Source organism: Euprymna scolopes, chromosome 45, assembly GCF_053919585.1.
Source record: "Euprymna scolopes isolate OS-2025 chromosome 45, ASM5391958v1, whole genome shotgun sequence".
Classification (NCBI taxonomy): domain Eukaryota; kingdom Metazoa; phylum Mollusca; class Cephalopoda; order Sepiida; family Sepiolidae; genus Euprymna; species Euprymna scolopes.
The window spans coordinates 67,403,604-67,426,253 of record NC_136526.1 but is presented as its reverse complement, the minus strand read 5'-3'; the positions used below and the strand labels follow the sequence as shown (position 1 = coordinate 67,426,253).

Here is a 22,650-nt window from a genome sequence, read left to right as displayed (position 1 = left end):
TCAGGCCAGCTAGAAAAAACTCGATACTTGAAGGCAAATCTGACCAACCTCACACATCTGAAGAAATTGCATCACAAAGGGAACTGCACATCAGCAATATTCCAATACTATACACATTTCAGAACACATCATCACCAGACCTTAGTCAGAGAAAGAAATCTGAGAGCCAAGCATCACCCACATGGACAAAGAAGCCAAATACTGAATCACACACGAGTGGATCCTGCAGATTTACACCAGAGATAAAAAGATCCCAAAGATGTATAAAGGCTCTACAGAGACGAGATCTATAAAGCTCCCTACATCCTTAGAAAAATAGATTTTATATTCTCCCATTAACAAAAAAATAAAAAATAAAATGAAATTTTCTTAAATAATTAGATAAGTTCACTCAACTAAAAAAGTGATATTTTGTGATAGTTATGTCCCCTTGTTATAATTTATTATAAGTTATTGCCCTTCGTTATCATTGATTTTCTTGTAATTGTGTCTTATAAATAACGCATATGTTTACCTATGAAAGTGCAGCACAAATCCTAGTCAGGTTTAATGGCTTCCTCCAAAGGAGAAAATTTCATGGGAATATGAAATTTACAAGTGGTCTCCAGTCGCATGTATATCTCTATTAGGGGAGGTGATGACGTTAGGTTTTTGCAGCTCTTGCAGAAAGGTGTCACTGTTCTCTTAGATACAGCGCCTGATATTCTCAAATTGGTCACCCATCTGGTACTGACCAGGTTCAACATTGCTTAATTTCAGTGTGTTTACCTAACTCTCATCTTATCTATTTATTATCGCAACCATCCTAACAGACGAACGCCATAACGTAACAGTCAATACAAATACATTATTTCACAGATAAAAAATGTGTTTCAAGGTCAAAGACTATTCTATAAATTAGAATATAATCTTCAATTTTTTTTCATTCAAATGGTACAGCAGTTCGCAGTCAATTTGGTAAAATCTGTTATAATGTCAGTTGGAAGAAGATCTTGTAATTCATCTTTTTCAATCTGCCATTGCTTTAGGAGTTTTCCAAAATCTGTTTGAATCAGATGATTTTTCTAAAATTTGTTCTGAATGTATGGTGGGTAAGTTGGTATATTGTTATGTAAATTCTAATTCTATTTGTTTCTTTTTCTTTTCTAAGTATATTAATCCTCTAAATGTTTGATGCAAAGAACTGAATTTTTCGATTAACAAATTTTATCCATTTTTTGAAAAGATCGGATTTTCCAAAAGGAAAAAGAAAATTTCCACTGTTCATATCATATCCACTAGAACAACCAAATGTCAAATATTTGTTAACTATTGTTTTGTCATACAAAAATATCACAAAAACCTTTAAAATTTAAGAAATGCAATTAATGCCTTAGCAAAAATATATGATATAGAGTTTAAAAAACAAAAACATCGCTTATGCAATTGAAAACCAAGCAAGATCATTCCTGGTCGCTAATTATTTATTGTTTTAATTTTTAAAACCAAAGTGTAAGCATGCATTTTAGTGTTATGATAAATTTTCTTGAAATGTATAAATTACTAGACTACCCGTGACCCGTTGGGTCAGTATATGTTATAGCTAGCTATGGAATAGTGAGTATACAGAATTAATGTATAAAAGTGTAAGTGAGCATACAGAATTAATGTATAAATGTGCAAAAATTGAATGCACACACGTGCAAAAACAAACATGGCGACCAGTGAAAACAATACGGAATACATTGAATAATAAAGGTTTTAACATCACTGCTCATAGATTAAATGAAAAATCCTTTATATAAGAGGGGTGTAAAAAAAAAAAAATTGAAAAAAAAAAAAAACGAATAGAAAAAAAAGATAGGAGGGAGTGTGCATTACACAGGTCCACCCTAGGATTATTTTTTTTTGTGTGTGTTAACAGCCTTAAAAATATCAGGAAATAATAATTCACTGAATAAGTAATATTTAACGGTGAAACCTTTTTCAAAGCAAATCACAAAGAAAAAAAATGAAAAGTCCAAACCACACACACGTATTGAAATGTTTCTATATATTTTTCAAATGTTTGGAACTTATGATCTCACCCCCCAAGAGAGCTATATGTCCAGTCTGTTAAATCCAAAGTAGCTGATCAGCGGCTTGGTTCCCACCAGTTTTGGCAAATAACAAATAGGATCCTGAACAGAAGTGTGCGTTCTATCCCAACCATTATTAATGGACCAGAGGTCATCTCGTCAGCATCAGACAAGGCCAAACTATTTGTAAAGAACTTTGCAGCTAATTCTACCCTATGCGACGAAGGCCATCAACTCCCCATATTTCCTGGCATCAATTGGGATTGATGGCTCTCGTCTGGGAGAGGCTGCATGTTTTGACAAGCTTCTGGGTTTGACCTTTACTCCTGATCTGAAATGGAACATGTACATCAAGTCTGTTGCCAAGGTCGCTGGAAAGATGGTGGGATCCTTCTACCGCTCCAGAAGATATCTCACTACTGATGCAATTCTCTATCTATATAAAAGCCAAGTACGGCCAAGGATGGAATACTGTTGCCATATCTGGGCAGGAGCTGCCAAAAACAGCCTATCATGCCTTGACAGAGTACAAAATAGACTTCGTGGTTTAGTGGGGGATGCTCTTTTCTCTACCCTGCAACCCCTCTCCCACAGAAGAGACGTTGCGAGCCTATCCTTGTTTTATCGTTATTCCCATGGCAGGTGCTCGTCTGAACTCCAATCTCTGGTCCCCCCTCGCCAATCTTTCACGAAAAACACTCGTCTAGCTGAATCCACTGTCAAAAATTTCCCCCACTCTTTATCTGTGCCTAAATCAAAACATGGATTCCATGAACAAAGCTTCTTTCTTAGAACTGCACGCCTGTGGAACTCTGTTCCGTCTGCCTGCTTCCCACCTGACTACAACTTGGATGTCTTCAAGTCCAACGTTAACAAATTCCTAATGAACCACCCCCTTAAGTAAACACTTTCAAATCTCCATACTAACGTACTGTACTTGCAATAACCCTTATCCCTGAGTGGCTTCCGGGCCTTGATAAGTGGTGACCACCGTGTAAAAAAAAAAAAAGAAAAAAAAGTAGATTTTCTTTTTAGGTTAAGTCGTAAAAACCCAAATATTTTTTTTAAATATGTAAATTGATCAAGTAGTTTTTTTTTTTTTTTTTTACATTAGAAAAATAAATATTGGTTTGAAAACAATTCCAACTTGCAATGAAAAATACAAATAAAATAATTGTAAATAAATAATTTGGGACACAAAACAAGAGTTTTTTTTTAATTAAGTTCTCATTTTAATCACGCACAACTTGAGTAAAGAAAATACTTTAAAAAAAATATGTAGGTGCACCTGAACAATCAGCAGCGCCTTACAATTTTTTCTTTTCGTCTTTCTTCAACTATTTCTGCGGATTATTATCGATTGGACATTAAGCTGCCAGATAATAAAAAATATTGAAAAAAAAATCAATATCTAAAGATTTGAAGGGAGTTCAGTTTTGTGTACAACGTCCTAAGTCGATCCCCCATTTCAGAACCGATTTACAGCCTTGCTTTGACGTTGGCTTTTCAGCCCTCCCCCTCACTGTTATTATTATTTTTTCTCCCTTTTTTTTTGTGGCTTTTCACTTTGAGAAAAGTTCGGTCTGCCCCTCCCATCATTATTTGTTTAATTTACTTATTTACAACTTTTTAAAAGGTGTTTTTGCATTTAACGACCCACACTATTTTTAAAAAATAGTATTTTCAAATTAAATTAAAGTTTACAATATATTTTTTGTAAATTGTTAGTTGAAAGTGCAGAATTATTACAAAACACCCTACCCTCTCATGCTAAATATTAGGTTTCTAAATAATAACGTTATTTCAGCATGGGTCGTTAAATGCAAAAGTATCATTTTTAAATAATTACATGTAAATTCATGTAAACAAACTGGGGGGGGGGCTGAAGAATCCTTTATATAAGAGGGATGTAATCCGTTGAACAAAATTTAAAAACAAAAAGAAAAGAAAAAATATAGTGTGCATTGTATAGGTGCACCTAGAAGTGACTTTTCCAGGGCATTTTTATAATGTTAAAATATTGTAACATTAAATATAATAGTTGAAAAAACGAAACATTTTTTTGTAACAACTACTCAGAAGTGAGTTTTCCAGGGAATATTTGTAATTAATCAGAAGTGACTTTTCCAGGGTATTAAATAAATAGTTGAAAATAGATAATTTTTTGTTCAACTAATCCGAAGTGACTCATGCACGGTATTTTTGTAATTAATCAGAAGTGACTTTTCCTGTACATTTTTTTTTAATTAATTAGAAGTGACTTTTCCAGGGCATTTTTGTTATGTTAAAACTTTGTACCATTAAATATAGTAGTTGAAAAACAAAATATTTTCCTGGCAATTAATCAAAAGGTACTTTTCCATTGTATGTTTGTAATTAATCAGAAGTGACTTTTCCAGGGCATTTTTATGTTAAAATTTGATAACGTTAAATATAGTAGTTGAAAAAAAAAAAATGCAGTATTTTTTCTTACAATTAATGAAAAGTGACTTTTCGGGGGCATTTTTATAATTAATCAGAAGTGACTTTTCCAAGGTAATAAATAAATAGTTGAAAAGGAGTTTTCCTAACCACTGACACCAATTTTTTTTGTTTTCCATTTGGATGAAACATTCCACTTTCATTTTATGGGATGGTCAAGATGATAACGATCAAAACGAATTAGCGTTTATATAAAGATTAAGTGATATTTAATAGTGTGACTATATAAATTATAAAAACTTCTATTTATATTTGTTTAAAATTAAAATAAAAAAGGTTTAAAATTTTGAACAGTTGTATACATATATTGTTTAAAATAAATAAAAAGCGTTTATTATTTTAAACGTTTTCTTCATATTGTTTATTTTTGAAAAATAATTTCTGCTTATGGCTTTGTTTTTAGTTCTTCACACATGAGCATTGTAAAGCGGAAACGGAAACAAGCAAACGATTTGAGTTTTATAATATAATAGATTTACGTTCAAAAAACGAAATTCTTAAATTCTTTCAATTTTTTAAATTACTAAAGCGGTCAATCTGTTGATTGTTTTTAGTTTCAAGTTCAATCATCTCATAACAAATCAGCCTGTAATATGACATATGGTCTATATTCATAAATGGGCCATGTAATGACTAATTTCAATCGGATACTCCAACCATCACTATCATCAAATAAAGGAACGATAACACTGTCATATAAAAATAAAATATATGGAATGAAGTTTCCAAATGAGATTCAGTGTAAACTGAGACAGATATCATGACACACAATTACTGGATAAAAATTATTTTTCTAATATAATTACATTTAGATTAAGAAATGAAATAAAGAAATAGAATTTTTTTTTTTAAACTGTTTTTCACCCCAAACAAGATATATTGCCGCTTGAAACAAAATGCTACTATTTGAAATCATATCTAATGGGAGATTTGGGAGAGTTGAGCAGCAAGATGTCTGTTCACATAACATTTAAACTTCTGCATGTTAGTACAGTCAGGGAAGCAGGAAACAGGGAGGGAATTTCAAAGTCTAGCAGCTCGAAAGAAGAAACTATTACAGTAGATTTTTTGGCATCTAGGGACCTCAACAGTGAAGAAGTGGGACTTTGCTGCCTGTCTGATTAGTCAGGAGTGTACGTTGAGGGAGCACATGTGCCATCAGTTCATCAGAGCACTTGTACAACAGGTACAGAGATGAGATAGTGCAGTGATGGAACAGAGGTTGCAGCTTGGCCAACAATGTAGGACCTATTTGATTGGAGACTATTTTTTGGATACGCCAGCTCAGATGTGACAACAATACTTCATGCATAGGCGAATTATGACTTTGTAAAGATTTTCTAACATGGTAAGGAGCCCATCTTCTTTGCAGCAGTCTTGGCAATTTCCTCAATGTATTTGTTCCAATTCATGTTGCCTGTGAATGTGAGGCCAAGTTTGAAAGATAGGCTCTCAGGTAGAGTGTTATTTGTAATGGCAATCGTTGGTTGAGAAAGTTTTTTGTAGCTGTTAAAGGAAAGAAGATTAAGCTTAGTAGCAGCAGCATTAAATGTTATGATCCACTTACGGTCCCATTCCACTACTGACTAAAGGTAATTTTCTAGGGTTTCTGCCATTGCTTCAGATATGTGTACATTCGTTTTTCCCTAATGTCTATTACAGAGCGTGGTGTTATCAGCACATATAACCATCTCAGACACAATGAATACCAGGAATAATAAAAGTCCAAGTATTGGCTCCTGGGGCACACCTGCATTAATAATTAATATGTTGTTTTGACATACAGCCATCAAGGACAGCCTGGATTTTTCTCTTGTCTAGGAAGGATTTGATTCATCCAGAAATACCATAGGATTTTTTTTCACAAGAAGCTCTTCATGCCAGACCTTGTCAAAGGCTTTGGATATATCAAGGGCTACAGCTCTACCTTCCACGGTTTTATCCAGTGCATGGTGTATTCGTTCAGAGATGACCATTAAAATATATGCAGTAGAACAGGTCAGAAAAAAGCTTAATATTTACAAGATGGTGGACTAGTGCTCGATTGATTAATGACTCAAAGATTTTAGCAAAGAGAAAAAAAGAGACTGATAGGACAATAATTCAGCAGATCAGTTCTTTCACTAAAATTCTTGAATACTGGTATCACAGAGATAATTTTCCAGCTATCAGTGAAGCAAGACTTGGCAATGCATTTGATGACGAGTTTGGAGAGGACAGGGACTAGCTCAGCTGAGCATTTCTTAATTAGTATGACAGGGATGAAATCAGGCTCACGTGCCTTGGAGGTGTTTAGTTTTTTTTCTTTTATGATATCATGGACATGAGGAGGAGTGATTTTCAGATCTACAAGTCTGGTTTCTGTCCGCAAAGGGAAATTTTGAGAGGGAGTCGTTTGAAGGGTCTAAGGTGGAGGTGGAAGTGAACCGCCGGGAAGGCAGGTTAGCTTTCTTGGTTGCCATACAAGCGATCTCATGATTGTTGAATAGTAGGGGAGTTCGTGATTGTCCATTATTCCCTACATATTATAAACTTTGAAGAAATCTTTTTCTGCAATTCCATCTTTTCCTGATTTTGTTTCAATATTTATTAAATAAAGCATTAAGGGTAGATCAACTTGTTTTTTTTTTTTTTTAACAAAAATGAATATAAATTGTGCAAAACTTATTTTCTAATTATTGTAATCGATATAAATTGAATAAAGTATAAAAGCCATAAGAACGTTTTTATAATAGAAAATCATGTGTTGTACAAAACAGCTTCTTGTAAAGTCGGTTCTCTCTATCGCTCTGAGCATTTTCTCACACCATGAGGCTATTTTCTTTCTCTACAGATCTATTATCAAACCATGTATAGAGTATTATTGTCATATTTGTGCTGGTGAATCTCTGTTTTATTTGTGAGTTCTTGAAAAGATGAAGAAACGTATCTGCAATTTAATTAGCCCAATACCTTCTTTCCTGTATCCTTTCTTGCACAGATGTGATATTGCTAGTCTCAGTCTTTTTTATATGAATATTATTATGGTATGTGTTCTTCAGAATTGTCTGATCTATTCCCTGCTTCCTTTGTTTCAGCTCGTTTAGTTTCATCAATTCACTGGTTTGAAACCTCATTGTATGTTATGACTTGCAATAAGCCACAAAGAAAACAGAACAACGGAATAGAGTTTAAACAATGTATTACTGGAACAACAACGTAAAAAGGTTACAAAAGAGTAGTAAACGTCATCGAACAGGCGAGGGTCGCTCTAGTGTTTAATCCACACCTGAGATCAAAAGGTCTATGGTTTATATAATGGATAGAACAGTCCATTTGGAGGGTGATTCCCCACAACATTGTAATAAGAGCTTCCTATTCCAGTAGAAGTTTTCCAAGAACTGCAAACTTGTGGAACACTCTTACTGCTGACTGTTTTCCTCCTACTTATAACCTTAGTCTTTTTTAAAACTAAAGCCAATAGACATCTCTTTTTGCGATAATTATCTTTCATTCTTGTTAGCTCCTTACATCAAGTGGCTTCACATCTTGTCTAGAGCAATTTCCATTAAAAAAATACCATAAAAAATAAGCCAGAATAATTTGTTATTAGAATATTAGAAATTAGTATAAACTGAGAATCACCATCAACATCATCCTTTAAAGATTGTTTTATATATTGGCATGTGTAAAAAATAGTTCTTGGAAATTTAATCTCTAAAATAATCTTTCTTTCAAATTCATTCACTGTTAACCATTTATCAAGTGCTAAATTAACCGTATTTATTGTTTAACATTGCTTGGATGTGATAAAGGTAGTAGTCACAGTTTTGGAAGAATCAAATGGCAAAACCATGATAAAATAAATTTTGTTTTCTAATGGAAATTCATAAAATCCAGGCAAAGCATTTTTAAATTTTATCAATCTACGGTACCATGGTTTCTAATATAATTTATATGAATTAAGAAAAACATAATAAATGTTCAACTACAACAATTTGTTTTCTAATGGAAATGATAGGAATTGGACGAAATATCCTGAAATATTAAACTACAACTTGGTTTTAAATAATGATATATACGAATTTGCCAAAACCTCATACAATATTGGCCTACCACAACTGCTTTTGCAATAATAATTCATAGAAACCTCATGCAATATTGAGCCATGGATGAGTTCATTGGAAAAAATCATAACTTATTTTATATAATGAAGATTGATAGAAATTGAACAAAACTTCATAAAAAAGTTTTTAATAAAATTGATGGCATACATAGATACCAGATGTTCATTTACAATAAAAAATTAATATAAATTGTACCAAAACCTCATAAAATATTGAACCACAACATCATGTTTTCTGATGATAATTTACAACAAATTGTTTTCTAATTTAATTGCAAGAAATTGCATGAAACACCCTGAAATATTAAGCCACAATAACTTTTATTGAATGATAATAACATAAATTTGACAAAACCTCATGAAATATTGCATCACAAAAACGTGTAATAAAAGTTGATAGAAATTAGACAAAACACCAGCTAAAATAATTTTTTCCTTAGTGAAATTGATATAAGTTAGGGTTTTCAATAAAGAGTCAATATATTTAAGAGTTCGACTGGACTTTATGACAATATTGGCAGGTTGGAAAAATCAAATAAAGGGTGATATGCAATGGACACAAATGTCAAAGTAGACAAAGAAGGGCAGAAAGAAAAAGGGAAAGGAAAGAGAAGAATAAAAACTGTTAAGTGCTCATAAAAGAGGGGGATTCGATAAGAATTGACCTGTTTCTTCTCAAGAGAACCTCTAAGTTATTTTAAGCAATAAAAAATAATTATAGATTCGATAATGGAGAGATTTTATCTGTCTTGGGGACATGGAGCAATAAAATTGTTGACAAAATGTAATAGCCCTTTGTCCAGATATGCTAAAACATTTCACTGAATTAGCCATCTGTTTTTGTTTTTTTTTGTCATCATAAACCAAATTTTGAATTGATATCAGGAACGGGAGCGGGGCATTGACTGCGTTTTTCAAAATATGTTAGGATTGCTTATGGTAAACTAAAAATCACACACGCACGCACGCACACACACACACACACGCACACACACACACACACACACACACACACACACACACACACACACACACACACACACACACACACACACACACCGTGCATTAATTAAAATACTGCCATTAACCACTATTCTGAGGTTTGAGACTTTGATAACAAGTAAACACATTTGTGTGATTTTAAGGGATAGACTAGAATGGTGAGAGGAAAACTTTTTTCAGAGTAGTAGTAATAGATTGAGTCTCATGCAGAAGAAGGAAAGAAAGAGCACATGGTAAATCTGCTGACCATTCCCGATGAAGAGAACCAGTAAACATGGCAAGAAGTTAGAACAATATTATCAATAATTGGAAGTTAAATTCTACTGGTAAGAAAGACAGTTATGGCCCCAGATTCTTGATATAACACAGTCACAAAGAAGACAGAGAGCCAAACAGAGAGAGAGTCAGAAGTCAGAGAGAGGCTCAACCAGACTGGACTGAGACACTTCTCTTTGCTCCCCACACCACAGCACTGAAAGACTAACCCACAGACTTAAGACTAAAACTTGAAAATCACCAAACTTCACAAAGGGGTCTTGTCCAGACATGAATGATAAGGGCCTAATTTTAGACTTGTGAAAAATCAGTTTATAATCTTTTATTTTCTACAAATAATTATTGTTATCCAAAATACCAGTTGTTGAAGTGTTGTTCTTTCTTTTTTTGCTGGAATGACTTCTACTACCTATTGATACAGCCCTTGGCAACCGATGCCGGGCAAGTTGCCCTCTCAATCTTTAACAACATGAGGGGAGTAGTAATTCATTGGACACGACCTTTCAACACTCAGGGTCTTCACCAAAGTGACTGCCGAGCACTAAGAGATCAACCAGGACACAGAACGGCCAAATTTAGTGACGTCACTCACTAGGTGTCATTGGAGTTCCGTATATTTGCTTCATTTCTCCATCTTGTGGCCTGCTGGAACGGCAAAATTTATGATCTGGCAGAATTGTTCCTGCTTGGTAACTATTATGACATCTGGTCTTCTTGTTTGGATGGGTTTATCTGTTTGTATGTTCATCTCCCATAGAATTTTGTGATTTCTGCTTTCAAGTATTGCAGTTTATTTATTTTTGCACTATTTGTTTGAGTACAAAAAATTCACAATACTACATGAAAGGCTAATTCAAAACCTGAAAAGATATACCCCACCCTCCAAACAATATCTGAAAAGATTTGCTAGAATGGATAACTAAAGATAGAACCACACTGATACAAAAAGACACATGAAAAGAAACCGCTCCCCAGCAACTACAGCCCTTGCTTAGGTATCATCTGGAAAATGTTAATAGTACATGTGAGAGCACAAATTTACTATTCTCTTAATAATTGTGGACAATTTCCAGAGGAACAAAAAGGATGCCAAAAAGGAAAAAGAGAAACATATGATGTACTATACATAGATTAAAATATCCTGAAAGAGTTAAAAAGCAAAAAAAAAATATAGCTATGATGTGGATCGACTACAAGAAAGCGTACAACAGGGTCTCTCAAATGTGGATAATAGAAAATACCATACAAGATTATCAACTTTATAGAAAATGCAATGAGAACATGGAAACTTGGACTGACAACTAACAACAAAGAGGTATCTCCCAAGGAGATTCCCTATCACGACTACTGTTTATCATAGTCATGATGCTCCTTAAGGAAGTGCCAAGTTGGATACAAGTTCACTAATACAGATAAAAGAATGAACCACCTAATGTATATGGATAACCTGAAACTTTTGCAAGAATCAAAAAGGAACTAGAAACACTAATATACAAAACCAGAATCTTCAGCCATGATAGCCAAATGGGATTTGGTATGGAAAAGTGTGCACTGCTAGTTATAAAAACGGGAAACTGGAGGCAACAGAAAATATGGAACTACCCAATCAAGCAGAGATGAGGGCATTAGTTGATTATGACACTTACAAATATTTGGGAGTTTTGGAAGCAGACTCCATCAAAGTAACAGAAATAAAAGAGAAAATCGGAAAGGAATACATAAGTACAAAAAACTCCTAGAAACTAAACTATATAGTAGAAACCTAATAAAAAGTATATTTTCTGTTGCCTCCAGTTTCCCTTTTTTATAACTAGCAGTGCACACTTTTCCATACCAAATTCCATTTGGATATCATGGCTGAAGATTCTGGTTTTGTATATTAGTGTTTCTAGTTCCTTTTTGATTCTTGCAAGAGTTTCAGGTTATCCAAAAAAGTGCTCAGCCGAAGTAGCTCTAGTTCTCTCCAAACTCCTCAACAAATGCCTTAATGAATCTTGCTTTCCGGGCTGTTGGAAAACTGCTTCTGTGGTACCAGTATTCAAGAATTCTGGCGAAAGAACTGACCCATTAAATTATCGCCCTATTAGCCTCCTCCCACTTTTTGCCAAAATATTTGAGACCTTAATTAACAGTGCTTTAGTCCAGCACCTTACAGATGCTAAACTTCTGACCGACCAACAATATGGATTTAGACAAGCCCGTTCCACAGCAGACATCCTAACTGTAATCTCTGAACGCATATACCATTCACTGGACAAAGCGGGAGAGGGCAGAGCGGTAGCTCTAGATATATCTAAGGCTTTTGACAGGGTATGGCATGAGGGTCTCCTCAGGAAGATTAGATCATACGGTATCACTGGTAGAATACTTAACATAATTAAATCCTTCTTAGATAAGAGAAAAATCCAGGTTGTCCTCGACGGTCGGGCATCTAAACAATATGATATAAATGCGGGAGTGCCTCAGGGATCTATCCTTGGACCTCTACTGTTCCTGATATTCATAAATGACCTCCCTGACAAAATTGCCTCTGAGATGGGTATATATGCTGATGACACCACACTCTATAGCAGGCACGACAGGAAAACAAATGAACATATATCTAAAGTAATGGCAGAAACACTAAAGGATGACCTCCAATCAGAAGTGGAATGGGGACAAAAATGGATGGTCACATTTAATGCCGCCAAGACTAAACTGGTTTCATTCAATAATTACAAGAAACCTTCTCTACAACCTGTAGCAATGGCCAATGACTCTTTATCTGAGAGTACGTCTTTCAAGTTCCTTGGCCTAACATTCACAGGAAACATGAGCTGGAACAATTACATCGAGGGCATTGCCAGGGCCGCTGCAAGGAAGGTGGGCTCTCTCTACCGTGCTAGAAAACTACTAACACCCAAAAGTATCCTGTACCTCTATAAGGCAACCATTCACCCATGTATGGAGTATTGCTGTCATATTTGGGCTGGTGCATTGGCTACTAGTCTCTTGCTCCTTGACAGGGTTCAAAAGAGAGTCGCAAATCTGATAGGCCCTGAACTGGCATCTAAGCTTCAGCCTCTGTCCCATCCACGAAACGTTGCATCCCTCTGCCTGTTCTACAAGTATTTTAATGGTGAATTCTCTGATGAACTGCAAGCACTTGTGCCCCCACGACGTAAACACCCTCGACAGACCCGACAAGCTGCAAAATCCCACCCCCACACTGTAGAGATCCCTAGATGTAAAAGATCTTTCTACTCCAGTAGTTTCTTCCCCAGAACTGCTAGACTTTGGAATTCCATTCCAGGTAACTGCTTCCCCAACTGTACTGACATGCATAAGTTCAAGTGCAACGTGAACCAACATCTTGCTGCCCAAATCCCTACATAGTACCCCAGTAGTGGTTTCCCCTGATAGTAGCCCCCTACACCAAAGTGGCAATGTGCCTTGTTTGGGGTGAAAATGTAATAAAAAAAAAAAATAAAATAAAAATAAACAAATGTCATTAGTAACATACTCCAGACTGTTCATAGGTTAGATCAAAGAAGAACTGAGGTATCTTGACCAGAAGATCAGGAAACTCATGACCATGCACAATGCACTACACTCAAAGGATGATGTTGACCAACTCTATGTGAAAAAGAAAGATGGAGGAAGAGGGTTTATATAGAAGACTGTGTGAATGATACAAAAAAAGAATTAGAAAAATACATAACACAGAAAGGATAATTACTGCAGCAAGAGACACTGAAAAAAAAAATGAACAAAACAGATAACAGAGAATGGGCTTTCCTGAGGCCACAGTCCTAGTTGAAGAAAGGTCAGCTAATGGTCTACTTTTGTTGCATGTCTGATACCCTGCATAACCTCTTGTTCAGCTCCCCCTTACCTAACTGAAACTCTTTAAAAACATGATGACAGTACAATAAGAAAATAAGCTTAAACAGGCTTAGGGACAAACAAATCCAACTTGCCTCCTCCCTTGAGGCTCGCACTCACGAACATCCGTGGACTTAGAACTAATTTAGCTGATGTTGAAGCATTTCTCTTAACAAATACCCCGGATATCTTAGCACTACGTGAGACTAACCTACACTCCTCCATCCCCTCTAACTACTTTAACATGGCTGGCTATCTCCCACTCTGCCGTAAGGACTCTGACAGACATATGCACGGACTTGGAGTCTACATTTGTGACACCCTCCCCTTGACTAGAGAAACAAACCTAGAATTGGACGATCAAGCCTTTATGTGCTTTAGACTTAACATACAACACAACATTAGCTACTTTTATTTTCTCTACCGCTCTCCCTCGACCCAGGACTGCACCATAATAAACAAAGTCTCTGACAGCATAGACACAGCACTCTCCCTCGACACTAGCACACAAGTACATGTATTTGGTGACTTTAATGTCCACCACAAAAACTGGCTTGGATTTTCTACTTACACAGATGCAGCGGGCAGCACAACACAGCTTCGCTATATCTCACTCCCTATCACAAATGGTTACGTTTCCATCCCATTTCCCTGACCAGCAAGAAAACCACGCATTACTTCTAGACCTATTTCTGACCACAGTTCCCGATGATTGTACAACAAATGCTGACAGCCCACTCGGGAACGCTGATCATGCAGTGATAATGGTCGAAATCGCCCTAAACTCTGGACCCAAAACTGAAGAGACAGTGCTCAAAACAACGAGATATTATAAAAAAGACTGACTGGGAAGCCATCAGAGATCTTATCAGAGATGCCCCATGGGGAAATATTTTTTCTCTTCCTGCTGAACAGTGCGCAAATGAGACCACTGAATGGTTCAAAACGGCAATTGAAGCACATGTTCCCATGCGGAAATTTTATAGCAAGCCCCACTCTCCCCAATGGTTTACTTCTACTTGCGCAACTAGTATCTCATCCCAGCTGTGTTATTAAAAAAGTGCTCCGCCGAAGTAGCTCCAGTTCTCTCACAAACTCTACAACAAATGCCTTAAGGAATCTTGCTTTCCGGGCTGTTGGAAAACTGCTTCTGTGATACCAGTATTCAAGAATTCTGGCGAAAGAACTGACCCATCAAATTATCGCCCTATTAGCCTCCTCCCACTTTTCGCCAAAATATTTGAAACTATAATTAACAATGCTCTAGTCCATCACCTTACAGATGCTAAACTTCTGACCGACCAACAATATGGATTTAGACAAGCCCGTTCCACAGCAGACATCCTAACTGTAATCTCTGAACGTATATACAAAGCGGACAAAGCAGGGGAGGGCAGAGCGGTAGCTCTAAATATATCTAAGGCTTTTGACAGGGTATGGCATGAAAGTCTCCTCAGGAAAATTAGATCATACGGTATCACTGGTAGAATACTTAACATAATGAAATCTTTCTTAGATAAGAGAAAAATCCAGGTTGTCCTCGACAGTCGGACATCTAAACAATATGATATAAATGCGGGAGTGCCTCAGGGGTCTATCCTTGAACTTCTATTGTTCCTGATATTCATTAATGACCTCCCCAACAAAATTGCCTCTGAGATGGGTATATATGCTGATGACACCACACTCTATAACAGGCATGACAGGAAAACAAATGAACACATATCTAAAGAAATGGCAAAAACACTAGAGGATGACCTCCAATCTGTAGTGGAATGGGGACAAAAATGGATGGTCACATTCAATGCTGCCAAGACTAAACTGGTTTCCTTCAATAATTACAAGAAACCTTCTCTGCCACCAATAGCAATGGCCAGTGACTCTTTATCTGAGAGTACATCTTTCAAACTGTTTGGCCTAACGTTCACAGGGAACATGAGCTGGAACAATTACATTGAAGCATTGCCAGGGCCGCTGCGAAGAAGGTAGGCTCTCTCTACCGTACTAGAAAACTACTAACACCCAAAAGTATCCTGTACCTCTATAAGGCCACCATTCGCCCATGTATGGAGTATTGCTGTCATATTTGGGTTGGTGCATCTGCTACTAGTCTCTTGCTCCTAGACAAGGTTCAAAAGAGAGTCGCCAATCTGATAGGCCCTAAACTGGCATCTAAGCTTCAGCCTCTGTCCCATAGATGAAATGTTGCATCCCTCTGCCTGTTCTACAAGTATTTTAATGGTGAATGCCCTGGCGAACTGCAGACACTTGTGCCCCCACGATGTAAACACCCTCAACAAACCCGACAGGTAGCTAAATCCCACCCCCACACAGTAGAGATCCCTAGATGTAAAAGATCTCTCTACTCCAGTAGATTCTTCCCCAGAATCGCTAGACTCTGGAATTCCATTCCAGGTCACTGCTTCACCAACTGTACTAACATGCAGAAGTTCAAGTGTAACGTGAACGGACATCTTGCTGCCCAAATCCCAACATAGTACCCCAGTAGTGGTTGCTCCTGATAGTAGTCCCCTACACCATAGTGGCAATGTGCCTGGTTTGGGGTGAACATGTAATAAAAAAAATTAAAAAAAAAAAAAAGAAGCAAGGGATAAGACAAGAAAAGAAAAATGGGAAGAGAAAACTACACGGACTATTGATAAGAATGACAAAAGATGAGACTCATGAAAACGCTTGGATATGGCTATGAAAAGAACAACTAAACAAAGAAACTGAATCGCCGCACAAGATAATGTGATTAGAACACATTACATTATTATTATTATTATTATTATTATTATTATTATTATTATTATTATTATTTAGAAAGACTGTTTTAAGTAAACAATTGCTTCATAATTTAGTAGAAAACAAAACTATTACAGCATCTTTTATTATAAAGATCTTTACAAACTTCATATTCACATAAACTCCCTATCTTATGTTTAAGTTAGGGTGTGGTATCAGTAGTCCAAATGTTAGACTCTCCACCACCTGAAATTTTAAAGACTACAGAAATCTTCCCTCGCTAGTAATAAAATATATATATATATATATATATATATATATATATATATATATATATACTAGCATTTCAAAACCTTATATATATATATATATATATTAGACCTTTTCAAAATTGACCTTTTTCTTCAAACATATGGAAACTGCTATTATTCCCATTCTCCAAGGTCAAAATTAGCTAAATATACCAGTTATTGTGATCTTGGACCTTAGCTATGCCTGCCTCAAGAGCCATGTAATTTTATTGTTGACGTTTTATTGTGCTTACTACCATATGCAAGAAGATTTTATTAGCTTTCATTTGGTACCATTTTCAATGCTATAGCATCAACCTCTGGAAAGCTACAATGAAAATAAGGACATAATATCCCATATTTTGCAGCGTTTTTGAAAAACGTCAACAATAAAATTACATGGCTCTTGAGGCAGGCATAGCCAAGGTCCAAGATCACAATAACTGGTATATTTAGCTAATTTAGACCTTGGAGAATGGGAATAATATCAGTTTCCATATGTTTGAAGAAAAAGGTCAATTTTGAAGAGGTCTAATATATATATATATATATATATATATATATATATATATATATATATATATTTGTTTACTGTATTTTGGGGAAAGAGTTCCGACAGAGTGCTCGATTACAAAGAAAAACTTTTTCAAAATAAGAGCTATATATTTGTTTATTAATTATACAGAAGTTCAGAAAAACATTGGTACTGTCGGTTTCAAGCCCAACACAACGGGAAACCGTTCATGGTAACACGTAAATAATGTTCAGCTCTCGTCAGCCATCTTGTTTTCTGCTCCCGGGGCAAATTTTTCCAGGTCCGCATTTGTTTGTTTATATAATGATGTATGTTTTTATTTAACTATAGCTTATTCCGATCTCTGTGTATTATATTTTAATCCAGTATGAATATCCTGCTTTTTTAATTTTTAATTTTTTTTTTTATTTAATGCATTTTTATTTAATGCATTTTAGTAATTATGTACTGTTTGTTTTGTATCCGGTCTGCCTTCTATTGATTTTTGTTGGGGCAAAGGGGTAATTAATTTATCTTATTAGACTTCCTTTCCTTTTTTTCAGTTAAGGAGAGATAACCCTTGTTTCAGTGGTCTAGGGGAGGTAACTAATCTATCTTATTTATTCTTTTAACCTTTTTTGTATTAATTATTATAATAGTTGAGGGTAGGTGTGTAATTTAATTCTTAATTCTTCTATATAACTGTTTAATGTATTTCAGGCAGTCTTATTCTTCTTCTTATATACAAATATTTATGCTTAATGTATACTGACAAATGTCTAAATGTCCGTTACACTTTACTAGTTTATGCGTTAAGTTGGCTGCATCTGGAATAGTCTTGGAGAACTCCTTTAGGTGGGGTCCTCGTTTATTGTTCTGCCTTCCCAGTTTATTAGTAGCGCTTGTCTCCTATGCAGACATTCTTTGAGTGTCTCACTGCGTACGTTCAAACAGGTCTTTTGAGGATCATTAATAGCCTTTATGATGTGGTACTTCTCCGCGTCACAAAGCGGGCATCGTTTTGAGGCTGGTGAGTATGCTGGTTTTCTTTCAATGATCCTCCATTTGATGCTGAATTGTGTTCCTTTGTCTTTAAGCTGCGATACTCGGGCGGCTAAAGCTGTCTTTAGCCTCGTCTTTGCTTGAACGTCCCTTTCGTCATCCCTATGTATGTCTTTGGTTTATCACTGGTCTCATGCGTGAGTGTCGCTTCGTATACGAGGGATTTCACCTTGCATTTTCCCTCTAAAGGGCAATCTTCCCTGGATCTGCAAGAACAGCCCTCAATTTCATTTTCATTGCGTTCCTTTGCGATGATCTTTTTTATTGATGGAGTGGTGGAATAGCTGACCTTAATCGTGTTTCTATTGAACAGTTTGTGCAGCTTATGTTGTGGAGGGAAATTTCTGTCTAGCAGTTTCAGGAACAGGTGTCCTACTCGTGTTTTTGCGTTGAGGTAAAACGGAGGTGAGAACCAAATGATGTTCCGCCCCCTGTTGCGCTTGTCTTTTGTTAGCCGATTTTGGGTTGGCTGGTATTTGATGCTTTCCATGAATCCGCTTTTTTGGAGCGCTTCATTGTAATATGGGGCTGTTTGGTTGAAGATGTCAGCGTTTGATGAGAGTATGGAGATTCTTTTGCTAATATTGGCAACCATGTTTTTGAAAACCGTGGGGGGGGGGTGACAGGATTCTTTGTTTATGTACCGGAGTGTCTCTTTGGGTTTGTGGAAGAGTCTATGTGTCTTATTATTTAGATTTAGAGTTGTGTCTAGAAAGTCCACTTCGTGTATGTTGGTGCTAATAGTTATCTTAAAACCTAGTTCATGAAAAGTTTTGGTTAGATCCTTTCTAAGCTTATCTAGGCTAATCCCATTGTGATCGCGTGAGAGACAAAGGCCGTCGTCTCTATACAGGCCAAATGTATGGTCTGGGAATTTTTTGTTTAGAGTCTCTAGTAGGAATAAGCCTATTAAGTCGCAGATGTCTGCACTATCGTAGGCCCCCTTGCCATGTCAAATGGGTCTTCTGGGTTTGATTTTTTTACCCAGGTCTTCCCTTCATAGAATAAGAGGGTTTGTCTAGCATGCATGATGGTTTCTATTTCTATATTGCAATTTTTATTTGTATTTTGATGCAAAATTCAATACTTTTTCTAGTGTGTCTTTTGTAATGGAGGGGTAAAAGTCTGTGATATCTAGTTGAGTGAATTTGCATCTATGTGGGTCGGTTATATTGTTGAACCATTTTAACACTGACTGCATATTCCCCCATAGGTTGAGGTTGGTTTTACTTATTATATATTCTTGACTATTTCTTTAATAATAGCTTTACTGGCTAATCCTATTTCGCTTTTGACTGGATTTATAAGTCTGCAGGATGGATTGTTGGCAAAGTTTTCCTTATGGTCTTTTAAAGTTACGAACGCTTTTCTCTTAGCTAGGCGGTTAGTTCTATATTCTATGCCTAATTTCGTAGCTACTTCTGTGGCTTCTATGTTAATAGATCTGTATGTTTCTTTCTTTGCTATTTGGTATTTATCGTTAATTGCGTTTAACGTCAGCTGGGTTTTCTTTGCTTTGTCCATTTTGTATAAATTTTTGGTTTTATCAGAGAAAACTATTGCGTTATTATTCCTTTTTAATCTCTTAATATCGTTGGCTCTGGAATTTGTTTGGCTTGTATTTGAACTCTAATGCTGGAATAATGTCCAATAAGTCCTTTTCAAATTTATCTAATTCGTCTATTTTTCCTGGGTATTTAATTGATTTTAACCCAAAATAGTTTTTTCCTGTCTTCTCCTGGTTGCTCACCTCATTCAAAACTTTCCATCTCATCCTCTTGATGACCTCTTCTATTTTTGTTAGGAGAATCCTCGTATATAGCTGGTTGCTGAGAAGCCTTCTTCTGTGATGTGGGTTTCTTTCTCTAGAGTGCTCGACCGTCGGGCTGTTGGTGTTCAACTGTCACTCCTAGCTGGGGCTATGTATTTGTTTACTTATTTTGGGGAAAGAGTTCCGACAAAGTGCTCGATTACAAAGAAAAACTTTTTCGATATAAGAGCTAAATATTTGTTTATTAATTATACAGAAGTTCAGAAAAACATTGGTACCGTCGGTTTCAAGCCCAACACAACGGGAAACCGTTAATGGTAACACGTAAATAATGTTCAGCTCTCGTCAGCCAGCCAGATGGTTGACGAAGAGGACAAGCATATTTTTTCCAATCTGACTGAATCTTACAATGGACAAAATCTAAAGAATTAAAACAAATATTAAAAAAAGATTAAGCAACGATTCTTGAAAATGAAAATTAAGAAAAGTTGGACAAAATATCATTTTCTAACGATATCTTAAGTAAAACTTCTTAAAATACTGAATCACAACTTGTTTGTAATGTAAATTAAAAGAAATAGACAAATCATTATAATATTATTATCAACAGCAACTGGTTTTCAAACAATTTATACGAATTGGACTGAATATCATTGAATCTTGTTTCTAATAATCATCATCATTATTACGCTTATTTATCGCTCTGTCCATTATCATGCATCCCAAAAAAGGGAAAGCTTATCAACCCTTGAAAAGGAAAAATATTTAAAAAAAATTTGGTGTCGCTGTTGAGACAAAGCTAATAAAAATGATTTGTCTTTCTTGGCCTTTTGGCTAAGATCAAAGTGTAGTATCTGTTCCGGCAGATACTGCAAGCAAAGACCCTATGTGGGGGCGACCCCACGGATAAGACCTTGGTCAATGTAGGGGCAACCCTTCATACCAATTTTCACTATCCAGCTCCCCTACTCCCCGGGGAGTTGGTCCCCATTTCCCCTTCACTCCTCACATTAAAAATCGGCTTTGTGCCTAATTTGCTCAGTGGGGGAGCAAATAAATACCGTATCTGTTCTTCAGGTGCTATATTTCAATTTCTTCTCTCTCAGTGGAAGAGAAATCCTTTACGACTAAGACAATTTTTTCTCCACGTTAAAAAACGACCCTGGTGTCTAAATCATCCCCGTGGGGAGGCATTGTGAATAGGTACTATTTTTAATGTAACAAAGTTTTAATATTTAAAAAGTAACTGGAAAAGTTATTTCTGATTTAATTACAAAATGCCCTGGAAATGTCACTTCTGATTAATTATAAAATGCCCTGGAAAATGTCCGTTCTGAATATTTTTTTTTGTTTACTTGCCTCCCCACAAGAGCGGAATTGGACATGAGGTCGGTTAAAAATTTAGAGGGATATCAGCTCCCCAAAAGGGGCACTCTGGTCAATAACAAAAATACTAATGAAGGATTTCATCTCCATTAACCAAGACCAAAAAGGGGGGTGGATTTAAGTCACTGGAATTCTGAAACTGATACTACACTCAGACATTCATGTTGAAACAATGGTTGCCTAATCTCTAACCATGTTAATGTTTTTATGTATTACTTTCGAAAAGCTGCTGAAACAGTTTATGATTTAAACATTACTTTATTTCAAGTATATTTTAAGCAGTAGGTTACGGGATATGAAGTCATTCCCGGAAATTACTCAAACCGTTAAGGATTTAAACATTACTTTATTTCATGTATATATATATATATATATATATATATATATATATATATATATATATATATATATGTATATTTTTACAAGGTGGTCACCACTTATCAAGGCCCGGAAGCAACTCAGGGATAAGGGTTATTGTAAGTACAGTACGTTAGTGTGCAGATTTAATAAAGTGTCTACTTAAGGGGGCAGAGTGGGGTTGGGGATATTAAATCAGTCCCGAAAATGGGTGAAACCGTTTACGCATTACACATTACTTTATTTAATGTATATTTTTAACATTGGGGTGGGAAATATGAAGTCGGTTCCGGAAATGGCTGCAACCATTTACGTTTGGGATATTACTTTATTTAATGTATATTTTTAACAGTAGGATAGGAGATAAGAAGTCAGTCCCGGAAATGGCTGAAAAAATTTATGATTTATACATTACTTTATTTCATGTATATTTTCAACAGTGGGGTGGGGTTATAAGTCAGTTCCAGAAATGGCTGAAACAGTTTACTATTTAGACATTACATTATTTCATGTATCTTTTTATCAGTGGGTTGGGGATATAAAGTCAGTCCCGGAAATGGCTGAAACAGTTTATGATTAAAACATTACTTTATTTAATGTATATTTTCAACAGTGGGGTGGCGAATATGAAGTCAGTCCCGGAATTGAATGAGATGTGCAAATATATACTATCAGAAAGCGTCGCCCAGTATTGAATGAGATAGGTCAAAAACATATAGTAGCAAAATACCTAGCAT

At 35.8% G+C, this 22,650-nt stretch overlaps 1 protein-coding gene and 1 pseudogene across 3 annotated transcripts in view; one reads left to right on the top strand and one right to left on the bottom strand.

Annotated features, from left to right (window-relative positions):
• The window catches only part of LOC145269870 (uncharacterized), a 161,160-nt gene that overhangs the window by 11,680 nt on the left and 126,830 nt on the right, over positions 1–22,650 (bottom strand). The window lies entirely within an intron of this gene.
• LOC145269970 (U2 spliceosomal RNA) lies at positions 20,984–21,058 on the top strand (annotated as a pseudogene).